General features: G+C 38.2%; 1 pseudogene; it reads right to left on the reverse strand.

The window, feature by feature from the left end:
• Positions 1-3,814: 3,814 nt before the first annotated feature.
• On the reverse strand, positions 3,815-7,733 carry LOC103122657 (tissue alpha-L-fucosidase-like; annotated as a pseudogene).
• Positions 7,734-22,139: the final 14,406 nt, after the last annotated feature.

The following is a 22,139-nucleotide window of genomic DNA, read 5'->3' on the forward strand; positions in this document are numbered from 1 at the left end:
CATGCCTGAAGTTTCTGGACAGAGTCTGAAGTGAAGCATGCTGAGGTGGTACTCCTTGCAATTGATTAGGTTGGGACTGGTGAATGAAATATTGTCTGCTTAGATTTAGATACCCTCCTTACCTACTTCCTATTACACTTCCCTCACTCACTACAAAGCTAACCTTATCGAAGCAAGGACTGCAAAAGCTGAATAAGGGCAAGAGACTGGCATACTTTAAGGATGACTCTTTAGTCACTGTCAGGCCACCTCATCAGCTGGGGCCCTAGTCAGGGAGTCCTGAGATTCCCAAACAGACCTGATGGGTGTAGACCTCGAAAAAATCCTTCACTTTATTGTTACCAGTCATCTCTATCAGGAACAACAAAACAGACACCTTTGTGAGTCCCCATAGGACCTTGCCTTCAATGTGGATCAACAACAGTAGAGAATGTTCCATCCTCTGAAGGGAGACTGGACAACAGTCTTTTATCTGAGGAAGATGGGTCCTGCTATTGTGGCAGCTTGGAACGTTCCTACTCATGACCACAGAATGTGAGCTTAGATCTACAGGGATGCAGAGGTCACATAAGCTCCTAAGCTGAATATGGGCCCCACATCAGATCACACTGATGGAGTTTACAGTCAATATTTATACCCCTTTCCCGTATTTGGGAGCTACTCTCTTCCCTGCTCCAGCTTTCTGGTCCTTTGTCCAGTCATGACATCATCTCCCCAGACAAAAACTTGGATCCACCTGTATATCAGATTTCAGGCTCAGGGAAAAAAAAAAAAAAACAACAACTAGTATAGCTACAGGTTCTTTGGAATATAACTAAAATATGCCTACTAGCTATCTACAAAATGGAGATTCCCCCCAACTCTTCATCCGCTCTATTCCAGCCTTTAGGTAAATGATTAATCAACAATTTGTTTTGTTTGGCTTTATATGTTAACTCTCTTTTTAGCCACCATATTCCAGATGCTAGAGTGATGCCAACTGGACTTCCCTGGACAGACAACCCCATCAATGTGTCCTGGAGCTCCAATTCCCCAGAATCCTGCCACAGTAGGGAAAGAGAGAGGCAGGCTGGGTGTATGGATCGACCTGTCAACGCCCATGTTCAACGGGGGAGCAATTACAGAGGCCAGACCTTCCACCTTCTGCATCCCACATGATCTTGGGTCCATACTCCCAGAGGGATAAAGAATAGGAAAGCTATCAAGGGAGGGCATGGGATACAGAGTTCTGGTGGTGGGAACTGTGTGGAGTAGTACCCCTCTTATCCTATGGCTTTGTCAGTGTTTACTTTTTATAAATAAATTTGAACAAAAAGAAAAACAGAGAAAAATGTCTGCTTAACAGTATAATGTATACTGTACTGTAATGAAAATGAGAGGAAATAAATTACATTGTTGGGTGCACAATATATACAAATCCACAGAAGAAAAATGCTGGTGTTGTGTATACAGACTGAATACAGGAATGGCTGAGAGAGATTATGTGAGATAAGACCATGACCAAAGTCTTCATGCATCTATCTTCACACTACCAATTTATCAAGAGCTGCTGACAACTCCTAGCTATTACTAAACAATTAGTTCACTAGGTGAGGCTTAGCTATATTTGACCTCTTTTATTTTCTGGCATAGGCCTGTATTGCTTGAAACTTCTCTTTTAGTATTGTTGTTGCTATGTGCCATTGATTCGGATACTTCATATCTTGATTTTCATTTGTATTCAGGAATTTTCAAAATTCCCCTTTAATTTCAAACTGGACTCAATAGTTATTTAATAGCCTATTGTTAAGTATCCATGTTTGAGTTCCTCCAACCTTGTCATTGTAGTTGATTTCTAGTTTGATTTCTTTGTGATCTGAAAAGATATTTGATATGATTTCAGATTTCCTGAAATTGTTGATATTTGTTTTGTGTCACAGTGTATGGTCTACCTTTGAGAATGTTTCATGTGTACTAAAAGATAAGTTGTTTTTTTCTCTTTTAAGAAAATAATTTATTTTTAATCTTTTTATTTTATATTATTAGTATGTTCCAAGATTGTAAGTTCATAATATATAGTTCCACACCATATGTACCACCAAAGTACCATATCCCCACCAAAAAATAATGTGTTTTCATATTTGGGGGATAAGGGGCTGAAAAGCCAGTAAAGTCTAACCTTTGTACCTCTTCTTTCAGGACTCTTGTTTCATGACTGATTTTCTGTGTGACAGATCTTTCCACTGGGAGAATGGAATGTTAAAATCCCGTGTTATCATGTATCTGGAAATTTGTCTCTTTAGCACTTTTAATAGATGCTTTATATACATATTTAATGATTAATTTGTTTTTTTAAATATTTGATTCATTTTTTTACTTATTGGGTAGACACAGAAATCAAGAGGGAGGGAGTCGGGCAGTAGTGCAGCAGGTTAAGTGCAGGTGGTGCAAACCGATGTAAGGATCCCCATTGAGCCCCTGCTCCCCACCTACAGGGGAGTTGATTCAAGTGGTGAAATAGGTCTGCAGGTGTCTATCTTTCTCTCCCCTCTCTGTCTCCCCCTTCTGTCTCCATTTCTCTCTATCCTAAAAGAAAGGAAGAAAGAAAGAGAAAGAAAGAGAGAAAGAAAGGAAGAAAGGAAGGAAGGAAGGAAGGAAGAAAGAAAGAAAGAAAGAAAGAAAGAAAGAAAGAAAGAAAGAAAGAAAGAAAGGAGAAGTAGGAGATAGAGAAGGAGAAAGATAGGGCCACACTTGCAGCACTGTTTCACCACTTGTGAAGCTTCCCCTTGCAGTGGAGACTGGGTGCTTAAACCTGGGTCTTTGCACATTATAACATATACACTCAACCAGGTGCACCACCACCTGATGCTTTATGTATATCTTAGTGTTTTTCCTTTGCTTTATAATGCTTTCTATAAAATTTCTTTGTTTGGGGTTAATGGTTTACAGTGGACAATAAAATACAGTAGTTTGTACATGCATAACATTTCCCAATCTTCACAACAATTCAACCTCCACTAGGTCCTCCTTTGCCATCGTGTTGCAGGACCCCCACTCCAGAGTCTGTTACTTTAGAGCAATACACCAACTCCAGTCCAAGTTCTGCTTAGTGTTTTCCCTTCTGTTCTTATATTTCAACTTCTATGAGTAAGATCATCCATACAATGCTTATATATATTTTTCCCTTTATTATATAAATGTTAGTAATTGATAAATTATCTTGATTGATTAATACCTTAGTCACTATTTAATGTCCATCACTGTCTTTTATTAGTTTTTTTATTTTGCATACAAAATTTATTTGATATTTTAAAGAACATGGCAGATAATATTCCTTTTCTTTATAGTATCACTATTAACATACTTTATCTCAGACTTATTTTGCTTTAGAAACTTCTGAAGAGCTGAATATTAGCAGCCTAGGAAGCCCCATTCCTCACCTCTAGTTCTTCACATCTTTGAGGTAACTTGAGGGCATGTTGGTAACACTGATGCCAATAAATTACATATGATTGAGCTTGTCAGAAAAAATATATATATATTTACCTCCTCCCAACAGGAAGCAGGATGACATGACCTATTCTTTATGTGAAGTTGTTGCTTCAGCAAATCGTTTATCAAACACAGAATTTAGTGGCATTTACATTGTAGTTAAATTCCAAATTTCGCAATGGATGAACTCAGAAATTAACCGATTAGTTCCTTATGCTACAGATGAAAGAGAGAGAGAGAGATGCTAGCAAGGAATCTCATAGCTTTTATTCATTTGTGGTGTCTGTATAATGTACTCAGTTCCTTCATTAAAATGGGTTGGAAAAGCTATCTGGTGGAGAGCAGTAGTTTCTGACAATGATGGTGCTATAAGAAGAAAATAAAAGCAGCAAACAGAAGGCAGTGTCCTTTATGCATGGATTCAAGTGATTACTGCACTCCTGCCAGCTTTATAGTCCAACCATATTCAACTGGGAGAGCAGATGGTGGGATCTGGGGCAGCTTAATAAGGAGCCCTTCAGAGGGATCTGTGGTCCACTTCAGTTCTTTTTGGATTCCCAACATTGTTATTCTTGTAAGTAAGGTATTTATAGGGGATTCAAGGTATAAGAATCAACTTTCTGGCCATTGCAGGAAAATGGCACAAACAGCTGATTCTTTCATGGTATACCACAGAGATGCTGTGTTTTTTTCCAATTGTACTTTCCATGGCTTATAGACATAGATAGCCTCTCCACTTCTTCTTCCACTGATGCTCAGCCACTTCCCAACAGCAAGAAGCCTCTCTTGGAAGATGGGAGCAATAAGTCCATCTTCAGTAGATCCAGTATTGAGAAGATAGTTGCCTCCCAGACTTACCATCTGGACCAATTCTGAAATGATTTCCGATTCACTTGCAATTTCAGACATGACCATGTTGCCGTGATAGCCCCAGGACAACCGGTCTACTCTGGTGCACATCTCCCACTTGTGATCTGGTAAGTGCTCTGGCTTGAATTTGTCTTTGCAGTTGTAGTATCCTCCATGGTGACAGGAGCAGTTCTGACCCCATCGGTCATTTACTACTACCACATCTTTGACTGGGCTGTCACTGTAGAGCCAAGAAAGAAACTCTGTGGAGTTCCAGTATGTATAAGGGAATTCCCATTCTCCATCAGACCAAATGAAGTCAGGTTTGTACCTGTTGACGAGGTCATATAGCTCTGGCAATGTTTTTGCATGAACAAAAAGTTGTGTTTTGCAGTTATTTTTCTTATAAAGTAGGTAGAGTGGATGGAACCACTCTAAGAGTGAGTGATAGAGTCCATAATGTATGTTCCTCTTGTGGATGGCTGTTCCCAACTCACCAACCAAATCACGATGGGCACCAAGATCCTTAGAGTTCCAGTTCCAAGATGCCAGGATAGCGTGGGGGTGCCTCTTCTCAGGTGCATACTCTCTGGGTTGGAGAGAACGTGACTGGAACCAGCCTGGGCTGCTACTCACTTAGCGATGTGAGGGAGATGATTCATGAACAGAGCTTATGGTGGAGAGGCAATTCAATTCTTTATTGATCAGAGAGCCAAGGCTTTTAAAAAGCAGACCCAGAAGTGGCAAGTCAGAAATGGAAATGGCTTGACGTGGTTTGGAAAGGGGTGGAGAAAGGCAAAAGGGGCCTGGGAAATGTACGAACTTCCTTAGCAACTGTTGTGAGGGTTTTGGGTTTTAACTGGTAGGATTAATAATACTACCCTTCAGGCAGGGAGGGTCTTGAGGGCAGAAAGAAGATAGATCAAAGGAATGGAATGAGTGGAGATCTTTCAGGCAAAACAATGATTATGTAGATAATAAGGGAGTAGGCCATAGTATCAGGAATGCAGGGTGCTTTGTGAGGCAGGGAGTCTGATAAGATGAGAGGATGGATGTCCCCTCAAGTCAAGCCCTGCCAAGCTCAACCATAACCTCACAATTTCCCAACACTAAGACATGGGACTCGGCCAGTTTGTGAAGCCTTCATGATGCTTTGCCTAGAAGAGCTTGGCCCACTGGTTGTGGTGGAAGAACTTGGCCATTAGTGGCTGAGTCAACACTTAGGGCTGCGAAAAGAGTCCACCACCGCTACACCCCAGACAGGCAGAGTCTGGACTCCAGGCTGCAGTGAGGTAGAGAAGTAGCAGCCCCAGCAGCTGCCAGGATCCCAACGCCCAGGACCTCATCACTCCATAAAACACTGGCCTTTTATTAGTTTTTAATGTTAAATTGTACTACTGGTTCTTATAGAGCTATCCCTGCCTCCTTTTGAACCACATTCATCTGTTTGTTTTCTAATATTTTGTGTTGAAGCTGTGTTTGTTATTGAGGCCCAAATGTTTTGCTATAGATTATTGTACTGTGTTTCCTAATTCTTCCTGTTACACCCTGCCTTTTGACTGGTGAGTTCAAGACAATAGTCATGAAATTATGGGATTAAAAGATCTTCCATTATTCTGTGTGGATTCTGGGTGTTCTTATAATTTGTCTCTGTTCCTCTACTCTTCTCTGTCTTCTTTGTAGTTGAATATATAATTTTGTTTTCTTATTGGAAACCATTTGTCTCTTCTTGTTTGGCTTTTATGAGTATTTTTACTTTGATTTCGAGCTTGACTTCTTGGGCATGGAGTTCATTTTAAGTTGATGCTATGTAGAACTCAAATTCATTTTAATAATACCAATCATTACTTTCCTTCTCTTGATCATTTTGTCTTTTCTGGGTATCTTGCTAGGCGTTATTTTCCTCTTATATCAATCTCTTTAGTGTTTATTGCAGTACTGGTTTAGTGGTGATAAATTCCTTTAACTGTTGTTGATCTAAGAATCTCCTTATTTTTCCATCAATTTGAATGATAGGACAGATAAGATATCTCACCTGCAGGGCGGAGGGAAGATAGAATAATGGTTATGCAAACAGACTCTTATACCTGAGGCTCCAAAGTCCCAGGTTCAATCCCTGCACCACCATAAGCCAGAGCTGAACAGTGCTCAGAACCCCAAAGGATATTGCCCTCAATGTGGATCAACAATAGTAAAGAATGTTCCATCCTCCCAAGGGAGGCTGACAACATACTCTATGTTGCACCTGAGGAAGATGGGTCCTGAAATTGGGGCAGCTTAGAACATTCCTACTCATGACCACAGAATGTGAGCTCAGTGTTTGTTTTTTATAAATAATTTTAAAAAACAATATTTATATACTTTTATATACTTTTCCCATATTTGGGAGATACTTTCTTCCCTGATCCATTTTTCTAGTCCTGTTGCCAACTCAGATACTATCTCCCCAGACAGCGCCTTTGGCCCATCTGCATGTTAGCTGTCAGGCTCTGAAAAAAATTTGTAAAGTTATGAGCCCCATACCTAAATTATACCCACCAGTTTTTTCCATAATGGAGACCCCAGATCTCATCAGCTATAACTTACCTTCAGATTCCTGATTATTAAATGATTTGTTCTGCTTTATATTTTAATGCTTTTTTAGTCACCAAGTTGTAGATTCTGCCATGATGCCAACCTAACTTCACTGGACAGATGAACTCACCAATGTGCCCTAGAACTCCACCTCTCCAGAGCCCTGCCCCACTAGGGAAAGACAGAAACAGGCTCGGAGTATGGATCAATTTGCCAATGCCCCTGCCCAGTGTAGAAGCAATTACATAAGCCAGCACTTGCACCTTCTGTACCCCATAATGATCCTGGGTCTATGCTCATAGAGGGATAAAGAACACGAAAGCTTCCAATGGAGGGAATGGGATATGAAACTTTGCTGGTGGGAACTCTACCACTCTTATCTTATGGTCTTGTTGATCAGTATTAAATTAATTTTTTTTAAAAAAAATTTGTCCTGGAGGGACCACTGATCCCTGCACAGATGAAGGAAGCTGGTGGCAGACATCTACTACTTGCTTCTCAAACATTCAAGGGAGTTCAGGTGTAAGACAGGAATTTTCTCGAATCTACCCTCTCCTTGGAAGTGGAATTTTTGAGATGACAACTATGGCCCAGTGTTTGTGTTTTCAGTGTGATGTATCCTGAAGCTTTGTAACTCTAAGATCTTTTGCCTACAGCAAGGATCTTGCACTTGGCAGGAGCTAAGACCTTAACTACAAAAAAAAAAAAAATAAAGTTGTAGATATTCTGAGAAGATCTAACCAGGAAGTCTTGATACAGGTACTTGCCATTGGGATACCCTCCTCCTCAAAACCCTGGTGACTGCAACTGGTTTTTGATCTTCCTAGCCAGTGCAACATCCTGAATGCTACTATATTGAAATGTTTTTGTGACAGTAATGACCTTGCAACTTAACAGGGCGACAAACTCTGCCCAGGAAAAGTTAAGTATTTTTCTGTGTAGGCCTGCTTAACACGTTTATGACCTGGAACTGGCAACCCCCCCCACCCTTGGAAGATCTTTGGCAATCATAGTAGGTCCTGGCAGAAACACTGTCTCTAAACACAGCTGCACTAGTTATCCTGTTAGCAGTTCAAACTCTATGTCTGAGTAGGGCTGTGATAGATCTCCTTCCTATTCCCAAGACAGAATTATCTAACAAGCAAGAAAGGAATGAAAAATCATTAGGAAGGGAGGCTAATTTGCACGTCTACCTTTCTTGATTACACCTCCTTTTGACACCCTACCTGCATTTCCTGGCTGTTGAAATATAGAGGCACACCTGGATGGCATATTCTGTATTAGACTGGCTGAATAATCTGACAACACCTGTTTTTTTCACTATATGACCCTGCAAAAAAAAAAAAAACTTGCAAAACTGCACGTAGTTGGATTAGACAGCAGATATAAAAGGAGAAGAAATGTACAATGTGGGCTGGGGTGTGAGTTGAGAAATATTACCTCATTCGCCCTTTGGTCAATGAGTCATTTTTACATAATTTTATAAGTCTGAGGTTTTGTCTCACTGACGGCAACGTGTGGTAAATGTTTGGAGTCTATTTCAGTTCTGCTCCCCACACACCTCCTCTCCCTAAAATGCTGTTCTTGTTTACAATAGTAGCAAAAAATTTTAGTATTTAGGAATAAGCTCAATGAAGGAGGTAAAAGATTTGTGCACTGAAAACTATGACTTACTGCTAGTAAAGGAGATAGAATAGGGCACAAAGAACTGGAAAGGCATTCTGGGCACATATATTGGAAGAATTAACATAGATAAAATTATCATCCTACCCAGAGTAATATGCATATTAAGTTCAATCTTTATCAAAGTCCTATTGAGTCTATGGCCAGTTTTCATGCTTGAAAGGGATTTTACTAAGCCTCTATATTGAGCTCTGAATTGCTTCACTAATATATATTTTGGAATAGGTATTCTTGCATTTATATAAGCAGGAGTTTGTTCTGTGAATATTGTGTACTTGTATATATAGCACATTCCCTAGAATTGGTATTTTCTTCTATTATTTCTTTGAGCTTTCTTTTTTCTTCTCTTTCTCTTTCTGTCTCTGTCTCTCGTGCTTCTGATATACCAATTATTATTTTTTTCCTAATAGAATCTGATAGAGGTCATAGACTTTTCATTTATTTTTCATCTTATTTTTCTCTCTTCTCACACATGACTCAGTCGTACACTGTTGCCATTGAACTCAATGATTTTTTTCCACCATTCCATCTAGTCTGTTTAAATAGCATTCTTAGGTAGTCTTGATTTCATTTATTGAGCTCTTCACATTCTGAATGATGTTATTTTATTTAAAGCTTAAATTTCTATGTACCTGTTACACTTTTATAAACTTTTTTCATTTTAGACAAGAGAGTTTCTTTTAGCATTTATTATAGGAAAGTTCTAGTGTTGGACTAATTCTATTGTTGATTTTTTATTTCCAAAATACTAATTTTTATTAGTTTTAAATTCAGAACAGAGTTTTTGTATATCTCTCTGAACTTGTCTGAGTTTCTTTTTTTCCCCTACCTCTTACAAATATTTGGGATCAACTTGAATGTCCGACAACAGATAACTGGACAAAGAAGGTAGGGAATATATTGATACATTCAGTGGAATACCACTCTGTGATATAAAAAGATTTTATCATTTGTAACAACATGGATAGAACTGGAGGTGACTATGTTAAATGAAATATGAAAAGAGGCAAAGTTTCTTCATTATAGCAATTTTTAACTTAATAGCTGATACAGATCTATAACCTTCCATCTCCTTGAGTTTGGATTCTGAAGAGATTTTTCTTGCCTTGTGAGGTTACAGTCTTTTCAAGTCTCAAGTAGACATATGTTATATTTGGAGGAGATTATTTTGCCATTTTAAGTTTTTCTGCTATTATTTGTGAGTTAGTAACAATGATTTGAACTTCTTGTGTTTTTCAGCAAGTGGTTTATTTATTTAAAAAAATTATTTATTTTATTTTAATGAGAAATACAAAGAAAAGGACAGAAAGACCAGAGTACTGCTCAGTTCTGGCTTATGGTGGTGCTGGCTTTATTATTTTTATTATTATTATTATTTGCCTCCAGGGTTATTACTGGGGCTCAGTGCCTGCACCATGAATCCACTGCTCCTGGAAGCCATTCCCCTCCCCCTTTTGTTGCCCTTGTTGTTGTAGCCTTGTTGTGGTCATTATTGTTGTTGATGTCGTTCGTTGTTGGACAGGATAGAGAGAAACAGAGAGAGGAGGGGAAGACAGAGAGGGGGAGAGAAAGATAGACACCTGCAGACCTGCTCCACGGCTTGTGAAGTGACTCCCCTGCAGGTGGGGAGCCTGGGCTCCAAACGGGATCCTTATACCTATCCTTGCGCTTTGCACCACGTGCGCTTAACCCGCTGTGCTACCCCCTGACCCCCAGCTTTATTAATTTTTTAGTGACCTCAACTGACTTCCATTAAGACTGAATTTTGCATTTGTAATTGCTGTGTCATCAGGATTCCAAGAAGTGTGGAATGGTCTAGTCACCATGGAAAACTTATTGGCAAGTAGTCTGTGTTTGTGACACAGTCAACTTCCTCTTTTCTGAGGATGGAGATCTAAGAAGAGGCACTCTGTCCAATGCATTGTACTTCAGAAGGTCAGTGCTAGCCCTCAGGAATGAGGGAGGGGACTGCAGTATAGCTTGAGTATTGAAACAAATCCTTTATCAAATATGTGAATTACAAATAGTCTCAGTCAATAGCTTATTTTCGCTCTTTTAAAATTATCTTTCAACCTTAATTTGTGATAAACTTTCATTCTGATGAAGTCTGACTTATTAATTTTTTAAAACTTTTTATAGTTCATGTTTTTGAAATAGTATATAAGAAATATTTTCCTAATGTATGACTGCAAGAGTTTTCTCCGATATTTTCTTTAAAAAAAAACACCTAAATATTTATATAATTTGTTTTGTTTGTGTGAGGGAATTGTTTCCCCCATTGGATTTTTTTTGTTTGTTTTTTATTTCTTTATTGGGGTATTAATGTTTTACAGTCAACAGTAAATACAATAGTTTGTACATGCATAACATTTCTCAGTTTTCCACATAACTATACAACCCCTGCTAGGTCCTTTGCCATCATATTCCAGGATCCAAACCTTCTCTCCTACCCACCCCAGAGTCTTTTACTTAGGTACAATACACTAATCTCTGATATTTTCTTCCACAGGCTTATAAAGCTTTACCTTTTTTAAAACAATAATCGAATATCTGTGAATGTTGTGAATTAAGGTTAACTTTTGCACGTTGCTCCAGCACAATTTGTTGAAACGAGTGTCATTCTCTATTGAACTGTGCTTAATATATATCAAAATCATACACACACACACACACACACACACACACACACACACACACACACACACACGTAGGTTTGTGTGCTTATGGACTTCTTATATTGTTAATTAATCTATTTGTTCATTTTCTTACTACTACCATTATATTGATTGTACCATAAAATGTCTTGAGAACAGGTATTGTTAGATTTCCAACTTTGTTACCCTTAAAGGCTTTTCTTTTTTATTTTGACAATTTAGGTCAATTTCATTCTTTCATTCAATTTCATCAACTTGCTAAATTGCTCAGAAAAGATTATGGGTATCTTATTTTTCATACCATTGGATTTACAGATCAATTAGGAATTCTTTCCATTTCTCTTGCTTGTGTTAATAAATATAAATATTTTTTAAAAGATGTATATGTATTGGTATTTCTTTTTTTCCTTTTTTCTATCTGAATTGTTCCATTTTGATTTCTCAGTAGTAACACTTGAGAATGTGTTTCTACTGCAGCCTTGACAACAGAGTATGTTGTCAAATTTTTGAAATTTTGCCAATCTGATAGTTGAGAAATTACTTCTCAGGAATTTAGATATTTGTTGCAGGTTTGTTCCCCAAGAAACAGACTCTTCAGACTCTTACTTGAGAGAAGTGGAATTAATCACAGGGAAAAGTTAAGCTACAATGCATATGAAAAAAAAGGCTCCAGCAGATCCCAGAGCTTAGAATAACTTTAAACTATGTCCTAATTTGATATAGTCAAGCCTGTCACTTACTGGACCATCGCTGAATGCAGGCCCCCTCAGGAAGGGACTCTAATATTGGATAAAGCAATGTTCTTTCTTTTTAAATTTTTCTTAGGAGATTACATCAGTGTGCTCAGCACCCCTTGTCACACCAAGTTTTAAAAAATATTGTATTAATTAATTAATTAATTAATTATTATAGGACAGAAACTATTTTTTAAAATCCCCACCTGTATGGAGAAAGCTTCACAAGTGGTATAACAAAACTGCAGGTGTCTCCCTTTCTATCTTCTTTCTATCTTCCCCCTCCCCTTTCAATTTCTTTCTGTTTCTACCCAGTAACAAACAAATAAAAATATTTTTGAAAGAAAACAAACTCAAAGAAGGAGGAAATAGAGAGGTAGGGAAAGAGAGAGAGGGGGGTGCTGAAAAACTGCTTCACCACTTGGGAAGCTTTTCCTCTGTAGGTGGGACTGGAGGCTTGAACCCAGGTCCTAGCACACTGTAATATGTGTGTGCTCAAACAGGTGTGCCACTGCCCAGTCCCTGAAGTAATTTTCTTAAACAGAAGGAAATTCCTGGAGAGGAAATCAGCTGAAAGTTTTCAACTATCAGCATTCCCAACAGCTGAAGAAATGGCTACTCCAGTCCTCGAACTGGAAATATGGTTTGATCTGGATGGTTTACTACAAATATATTATAACACTTCTCGTTATGATTTTTGAAGCTGCCTGATAGGTTCATAATAAGACTCTATTTACATGTATTTGAAACATTCTGCAACCAAAAAATTTGATCTTCTATATTAAACAAATTGAGACTTTTTCACATGGTGAGTGGGTAAATTACATTTCTTCTTTGTGAACGTTTTTAATGGAAATAGAGTGAAATTGAAAGGGGAAAAAGAAATAGGGAGGAAAAAATGGACACTAGCATCCCTGCTTCACTTTTTGTGAAGCTTCTACCCTGCAGGTGTGGGCTAGAGGCTTGAAGCCCATTCCTTAAGTTTAGTTATATGTGCCCTTATCAAGGTATGTCACCAACTGACCCCCTTCTGTGAGATTTTCATAGATAAATCTTTGTCTTTATTTCAATGGAATTGTCATTTTTCTCAGGTTTTAGAAGTTATTTAAAAATAAGTTATCACTCTTTTTGGTGATATACATTGAAAACATTACATCCAATTTTAGATTAATCTTTTAATTTGGCATAGGAAATTCACTTACATGTAACTTATCTTTTTCAGTCAAAAGTATTCTTTACTTTATTGCTCACTGATTGTCAGTCAGAATTTGGGAAGATTTCCTTAATATTAGATGATAGCAAAATATTCCTCTGTTTTTGCTTGCATGTGTGTTGTAAGTAATAACAACAATTTTGTTTCATTTTGAAAAATGAGCTACACTCATAACACTTATTAAGAAATATTTCTTCTTGGAAGAATTCCTAGAAAAATATACCCTTCCAAACTGAATCAGGAATAACTACAAAACCTAAATGGACCAACCACAGACAAAGACATGGAAACAGTTATTAAGAACTTTCTCAACAATAAAAGTTCAGGATCAGATGGCTTTACAAATGAATTCTACAAAAATTTCAGGAGACAGTTAATACCTATACTTCTAAACGTCTTCCACAAGATCAAAGGAATATTCCCTTCTACCTTCTATGAAGCCAACATCAATCTGATACCAAAAGCAGATAGGGACACAACAAAAAAGTAGAACTACAGACCAATATCTATGATGAACATAGATGCCGAAATATTAAACAAGATCCTGGCCAACCAGATACAGCAGTATATCAAAAAGATTGTTCATCATAACCAAGGGGGATTTATCCCAGGAATGCAAGGATGGTTCAACATATGTAAGTCAATCAATGTCATTCACCACATCAATAAAAGAAAAACCAAACACCACATGATTATCTCAATAAATGCAAAGAAAGCCTTTGACAAAATCCAACACCCATTCATGCTCAAAACACTTCAAAAATTGGAATAGATGGGGAATTCCTCAAGACAGTGGAGTCCATATATAGTAAACCTACAGTCAACATCATACTCAATGGACAGAAGCTGAAAGCATTCCCCCTCAGATCAGGGACTAGACAGAGCTGTCCACTATCACCATTACTCTTCAACATAGTATTGGAAATTCACGCCATAGCAATCAGGCAAGAGAAATAAATTAAAGGAATACAGATTGGAAGGGAAGAAGTCAAGCTCTCACTATTTGCAGCTGATATGATAGTATACATAGAAAAACCTAAAGAATCCAGCAGAAAACTACTGGAAGTTATTAAGCAATATAGCAAGGTGTCAGACTATAAAATCAATGTACAGAAATCAGTGGAATTTCTTTATGCAAACACTAAATATGAAGAAGAAAAAGACATCCAGAAATCACTCCCATTCACTGTTGCAGCAAAATCAATAAAATACCTAGGAATAATGCTGGCCAAAGAACTGAAAGACTTGTATACTGAAAAACTATGAGTCACTATTTAAGGAAAAAGAAAATGATACTAAGAAATGGAAAGAGATCCCATGTTCATGGATTAGAAGAATAAATATCATCAAAATGAATATTCTCCCCAGAGCAATATACAAATTTAATGCAATACCCATGAAAGTTCCACCAAGTTTCTTTAAGAGAATATAACATAAACTGCAGTCTGGAACCAGAAAACACCTAGAATTGCCAAAACAATCTTGAGGAAAAGAAACAGAAATGTAGGCATCACACTCCCAGATCTCAAACTATATTATAAGGCCATCATCATTAAAACAGCCTGGTACTGCAACAAAAATAGGCACACAGACTAGTGGAACAGAATTGAAAGCCCAGAACTAAACCCCCATACCTATGGACATTCAGTCTTTGATAAGGGGGCCTAAAGTATTATATGGAGGAAGGAGGCTTTCTTCAATAAATGACGCTGGGAAAACTGGGTTGAAACATGCAGAAGAATGAAACTGAACCACCTTATCTCACCAGAAACAAAAATCAACCCCAAATGGATCAAGGACATGGATATTAAACCAGAAAATATCAAATACTTAGAGGAAAACATTGGTGGAACATTTTCCCACCTAAACCTCAAGGACACCTTTGATGATACAAACACAGTTGCAAAGAAGACTAAAGCAGAAACAAATCAATGTGACTATATCAAATTGAAAAGCTTCTGCACAGCCAAAGAAACTATGACACAAACAAGGAGACCCCTCACTGAATGGGAGAAGATCTTCACATGTCATACATCAGACAAGAGACTAATCACCAAAATATACTAAGAGCTCAGCAAACTTAGCAACAAAAAAGCAAATGACCCCATCCAAAAATGGGCACAGGAAATGAACATAACATTGACTACAGAAGAGTTACAAAAGGCTAACAAACACATGAAATATTGCTTCAGGTCTCTGATTATCAGAGAAATACAAATAAAGACAACATTGATATACCACCTCACCCCTGTGAGAATGGTATACATCAAAAAGGACAGCAGCAACAAATGCTGGAGAGGCTGTGGGAACAGAGGAACCCTTTTGTGTGGGGCTATGTGTAAGCTTGATAGAGCTTAGGGAGAACTCCCCCCATCCCTGGATGGAGGTCTGGTAAACACACCCCCTTGTAAGTCTCCCTTGCCGAGGTGAGCCAAGGGGAGAAACCATGTCTCTCTGACTTAGTTCTTTCCTTCCAGACTCGCAAGTCCACAGAAACCTCACTGCCTCTCTCCACTAACTGCAGGCCACATGGGTGCCTGCCTTAAGGTTCACTCAAAGTTCACATAGTCACGCAGAGTTCCCATAACCACCTCACTTTTGATCACTAGTGAAAGTATACTCCATCAAACACCTCCCTGACAACAGTTAGTGAGGCACCAAACCTTATTTCTTTATAGCCTTTTGATATACTAAGCTTGTTTATCCTCTCTCTATCTCACCATGCTGACTTAACCCCTATGCCTCTCTCAGATGTCTTTAGATAATTAACCTTCTTGCATCATGAAGAATAATTGTCTGGACCTTTATGTATCTCATCAATTACTGTCATACTTGCCCCCTACCATAGGGGCAAGCTGACGTTTAAGAAACCTGTAATTCCTGACATGTTTGAAAATTGTTCTTTGTTTGGTTTTCTATTTAAACTCTTGCCCAAATGATAATAAATGAGATTTGAGAACACATCATTTCTCCCTGGTGTCGTCCTTTGAGCAAGCAAGAGAGAGCTGGTCAGATTTGCCTTCCTGCTGGGTGTCACCCCGCGTGAATGCCGACACTTCTGCACTGCTGGTGGGGATATAAATTGGTCCAGCCTCTGTGGAGAGCAGTCTGGAGAACTCTCAGAAGGCTAGACATGGACCTTCCATATGATCCAGTAATTCCTCTCTTGAGGATATACCCCAAGGACTCCATAACACCGAACCAAGAAGTGCTCTTCATAGTGGCACAATTCGTAACAGCTAAAACCTGGAAGCAATCCAGGTGCCCAAAAACAGATGAGTGGCTGAGAAAGCTGTGGTATATATACACAATGGAATACTACACACCTGTTAAGAAGAATGAACCCACCTTCTCTGACCCATCTTGGACAGAGTTAAAAGGAATTATGTTAAGTGAGCTAAGTGAGAAAGGTAAAGATGAATATGGGGTGATCCCACTCATTAGCAGAAGTTGAGAGAAGAACAGAATGGGAAAGTAAAAGTAGGATTTGACTAAGTCTAAAGTAGGGCACCAAAGTAAAATCCCTGAGGTGAGGGTGAGGGTGTATATTCAGCTTTCTGGGGCAGTGGTGGGGTTGCGGTGGGTGGGTTGGATGGGACACAGTCTTCTGGTGGTGGGAATGGTGTGTATGTACACTCCTATTAATTTGTAGTCGTATAAATCACTATTTAATTAATATGAGAGGGGAAAAATTGTATGTCTCAAACTTTTTAAAGCACAGACTGAGTTTTTTTTTAATACATAGACTGAGTCTTTGATATGTTGACTCTCTCAAAAGCCTGGACTAGGGAGAACAGAAGCAATTAGTGGCACAGGTATATACAAGATGTTGGGTATTATACAACAAATCCTAACAAAAGGATTTTTCAAAGTTAACCCAATTACCAAATAATGTGATTATAACAATAACAATCTATTGTCTTCTTGAACCCTAAGACAGTAGGAACCTCACATTTCCACTATAGAGCCTATATTTTCCCCAGTCCTGGAACTTTAGGGTGGGGCGCACTTTCCTGCATGCTTTTCTTAATTCACCAAATAATATTGCATCCCCCGAACACAACCTAATCAATGTAATGAGTGCCACCTCAGCATGCTTCACCTCAGACTGTGTCTAGAGACTTCATGTGTGGAATAACAACCCTTCAGTTTCATTAATCGAGTGACGCTTTTCCTTTCATAGTATTCTCTAGCTACATTCCAGGCGGTTCACTTCCTAACAAAGTCCCAAAAAACTAGATATAGGCTAGGTCCCTTGAGATAGAGCATATGTGCACACGTGTCCATAAACTAGGGCAAAATAAATACCTGAAAAGCAAAAGTACACAATAGTCTGCAGTGAGTACCCCCCCCCCCAACACTTTGTCTGCACTATTCCAGCCTTCAGGTCCATGATGGTTCGGCAGTTTGTTTGACTTTGTATGTTAGCTCTCTTTTCAGCAACCAGGTTCCGGATGCCAGCATGATGCCAACCAGCCTTCCCTGTACAAATGACCCCACCAATGTGTCCTGGAGCCCCGCTTCCCCAGAGACCCACCCTACTAGGGAAAGAGAGGGGCAGACTGGGAGTATGGATTGACTAATCAATGCCCATGTTCAGCAGTGAAGCAATTACAGAAGCCAGACCTTCCACTTTCTGCATCCCACAATGACCTTGGGTTCATACTCCCAGAGGGATAAAGAATGGAAAAGCTATCCAGGAGGAGATGGGATATGGAGACCGGGTGGTGGGAATTGTGTGGAGTTGTACCCCTTTTATCCTATGGTTTTGCTAATGACTTCTTTTTTAAATAAATAAAAAAAGGAAAGATATACCATGCTCATGGGTTGGAAGGTTTAACATTGTCAAAATGACCATCATTCCCAGATCCATATACACATTTAACACCATCTTCATCAAAACACTAATGAACTTATATAAAGAAGTAAAACAAAATCTTCAAAAATTTATTTGAAACAAACAATAAATTCCCAGGATTGCCAAAGCAATCTTAAGAAAAAATAACATGACCAGAGGCATTATACCACCTGGCCTCATGTTATAGTACAGAGCTATGGCAATCAAAACTGCCTGGTACTGGACCCAGAGGAAACACACAAACCAGTGGAAACATACAAACCAGTGGAAATCCAGATCCAGAAATAATACTCCATATCTACAGGCAGTTAATTTTTGACCAGGAGGCCCAAACCTTTAAATGGCAAAAGGAGAATCTCTTTAACAAATGGTATTAGAGAGTTGGATTGAAACATGCTAGCAGATGAAATTAAGCCATCACTTATTACTTTGCACAAAAGTCAATTCCAAGTAGAGAAAGGATTTGCATATTAGGCCAGAAAATATCAAATGCATAGAAGAAAACTTTGGCAGAACACTTCATGAGGATTCAAATCCAACAGCAATGAAACAAAAGTGAAAATAAACCAATGGGACTTCAGCAAACTGAAAAACTTCTGCACAGCAAAGTATACCACCACCCAAACAGAAAGATACCTAATGGTTTGGAAAATTATCTTTTACACAACATACATCAGACGAAGAACTAATAAATTAAATACATAAAGATCCCAATAAACTAAGCACCAAAAAGACAAGCTAATCCATTATAAAATGGAGCCAGGTCATGGACAGAAAATTCACTGAGGATACAAGAGGTCCAGAGGTCCAACAGATATATGAGAAAGTGTTCAAAGTCACTGATCATCAGATAAATGCAAATAAAACAACAATGAAATATCACTTTACACTTGTGAGAATGTCATACATCTGAAAAGACAGACATGATAAAAGTCAATGTGGTACAGGTTGCATTGATTTGGTTGAGGTCAGCAACATTTGTTCCTGCTGTGATTTTTTTGTATGACATTCTCACAAGGATGAGGAAGTAACTAGTTCATTGTTGCCTTTATTTGCATTTTTCTGATAACCAGTGACATGGAGCAATTTTTCATATGTCTGTTGGTCTGCTGTATCTATTCTATGAATATTATGTTCATATCCTCTCCCCACTTTTGGACTGAGTCATTTGTTTTTTTGCTGCTAAGTTTGGGAGCTCTTTATATATTTTGGCTATTAGTCTTTTTTCTGATGTATGGTATGTAAAGATCTCCCATTCTGTGAGGGGGTCTCTTCGTTTGAGTGATGATTTCTTTTGCTGTGAAGAAGCTTTTCAATTTATTATAGTTCCAATGATTTGTTTTTTTATTTAGTTTCCCTTGTAACTGTGGCTCCAAAGTCGCCATCTTGGCTCCGCCCCTATCTTTCCATTTCTTTATATCTCTTTCTATTTCCTTGAAGATTCATAGTTTCAGTGTATAAGTCCTTTACTTCCTTTGTTAACTTGACTCCCAAATATTTTAATGTTTTTGCTGCTATGGTAAAGGGGATTGATTTCTGTACCTTCTTTGCTTCTGATTTGGTGTTTGCATAAAAGAATGCCACTGATTTGTGTGTATAGATTTTGTAGCCTGCCATTTCATATATTTGTCAATGATATATAGCAGTTTTCTACTGGAATTTTTAGGGTCTTGCATATATACAATCATGACATCTGCAGATAGGGATACTTTAACTTCTCTTCTAATCTGTATCCCTTGTATTCCTTTTTCTTATCTGATTTCTATGGCTAGGACTTCCAAGGCAATGTTGAATAGTAGTGGTGATAATGGGCAGCCCTGCCTTGTACCTGACTGGGGAGGAAATGCCTTTAATTTTTCACCATTTAGTATAATGTTGACTGTTGATTTACTGTATATAGACTCAACTAGTTTGAGGCATTTCCCATCTAGTCCCCACTTTTTAATAATATTAAATTATAAGATAAAAGGTTTAAATTCCACACAATTCCATGCCATCCCTCCCCTGTGGAAACTGCATAGTTCTCCCAAAGTCATATATTTGCTCATTTTTATTCATTTCTATGGCCTTTCCTTCAATTCCTTTCTAAGTCATATCTACACTTATTACTACTTCTGATTGTCGTTTCTTTTCCCTCTTCCATCTCAAATAAGCAAAACAGTTCCTGACTTCCTTTGACGTTTTCTCTTCCTTTGACGTTTCTCTTCCTGGTGACAAATGTTCCAAATTCTGATAATTGAGATCAGAGCCCTAAGGTAATCTTATCCTAACATTTTCCCCTCTGTGAGTATAGAACAAAATTTTATTTGTAGTGCATAAGGTGAGAGTTCTGGCTTCTGTAATAGCTTCTCCACCAGAAATGGACATAGGTAGATTGATCCATATCCTCAGCCTGTTCCTGCCTTTCCCTAATAGAGTAGGGCTCTAAGGAGGTGAGGTCCTGGGACATTATAAGTATTAATCTTCCTTGGTTGATTAATCTCCTTTCATTTTGTAAATTCTATTTTTAATTAGAGAAAAGGAAGATCAGAGAAAAAAATATTTTTGTTTCTGTGGATATTCAAGAAGTGACTTCCTCTCAAAATATTGATTATTTAGTAGTGACGTGTTTTGGAGAATCATATTTTAGCCTTTGAGTACTATATATGGTCACTCAGTCTAACATCAAGTCAGATAAATTAGGAAAAGGAAAGCATAGTTATAGTCTATTCACACTCATGAATATGTAACAAAATTTCAGATAAAATATTAATGAGTAGTTTTCTGCTGGATTCTTTAGGTTTTACTACGTATACTATCATATCATCTGCAAATAGTGAGAGCTTGACTTCTTCCCTTCCAATCTGTATTCCTTTGATTCCTTTCTCTTGCCTGATTGCTATGGCAAAAACTTCCAATACTATGTTGAAGAGTAAAGGTGACAGTGGACAGCCCTGTCTAGTCCCCGATCTGAGGGGGAATGCTTTCAGCTTCTGTCCATTGAGTATGATGTTGGCTGTAGGTTTGCTATATATAGACTCCACTATCTTGAGGAATTTCCCATCTATTCCCATTTTTTGTAGAGTTTTGAGCATGAATGGGTGTGGGATTTTGTCAAAGGCTTTCTCTGCATCTATTGAGATAATCATATGTTTTTTGGCTTTGCTTTTATTGATGTGGTAAATGACATTGATTGACTTACGGATGTTGAACCATCCTTGCATTCCTGGGATGAATCCCACTTGGTCGTGATGAACAATCTTTTTCATATGTTGCTGTATCCGGTTGGCCAAGATCTTGTTTAATATTTTGGCATCAATGTTCATCAGAGATATTGGTCTGTAGTTTTGCTTTTTTGTTCTGTCCCTATCAGCTTTTGGTATCAGGGTGATGTTGGCTTCATAGAAGGTGGAAGGGAGTATTCCTGTTTCTTCAATCTTATGGAACAGCTTAAGAAGTATGGGTACTAACTGTTTCCTGGATCAAAGACCTAGATGTCAGACCAGAAACAATCAAATACTTAGAGGAAAACATTGGTAAAACACTTTACCACCTATACCTCAAGGACATCTTTGATGAATCAAATCCAATTGCAAGGAAGACTAAAGCAGAAACAAACCAATGGGACTACATCAAATTGAAAAGCTTCTGCACATCCAAAGAAACTATTAACAAACAAAGAGACCCCTCACAGAATGGGAGAAGATCGAAGATCGTCACATGCCATACATCAGACAAGAAACTAATAACCAAATTATATAGAGAGCTCAGCAAACTTGGCAACAAAAAAGCAAATGACCCCATCCAAAAATGGGCAGAGGATATGAACAAAACATTCACTACAGAGGAGATCCAAAAGGCTAACAAACATATGAAAAACTGCTCTAGGTCACTGATTGTCAGAGAAATGCAAATTAAGACAACACTAAGATACCACCTCACTCCTGTAAGAATGGCATACATCAAAAAGGACAACAGGAACAAATGCTGGAGAGGTTGTGGGGACAGACGAACCCTTTTACATTGCTGGTGGAAATGTAAATTGGTACAGCTTCTGTGGAGAGCAGTCTGGAAAACTCTCAGAAGGCTAGACATGGACCTTCCATATGATCCAGTAATTCCTC

Source organism: Erinaceus europaeus, chromosome X (genome assembly GCF_950295315.1).
Source record: "Erinaceus europaeus chromosome X, mEriEur2.1, whole genome shotgun sequence".
Classification (NCBI taxonomy): Eukaryota; Metazoa; Chordata; class Mammalia; order Eulipotyphla; family Erinaceidae; genus Erinaceus; species Erinaceus europaeus.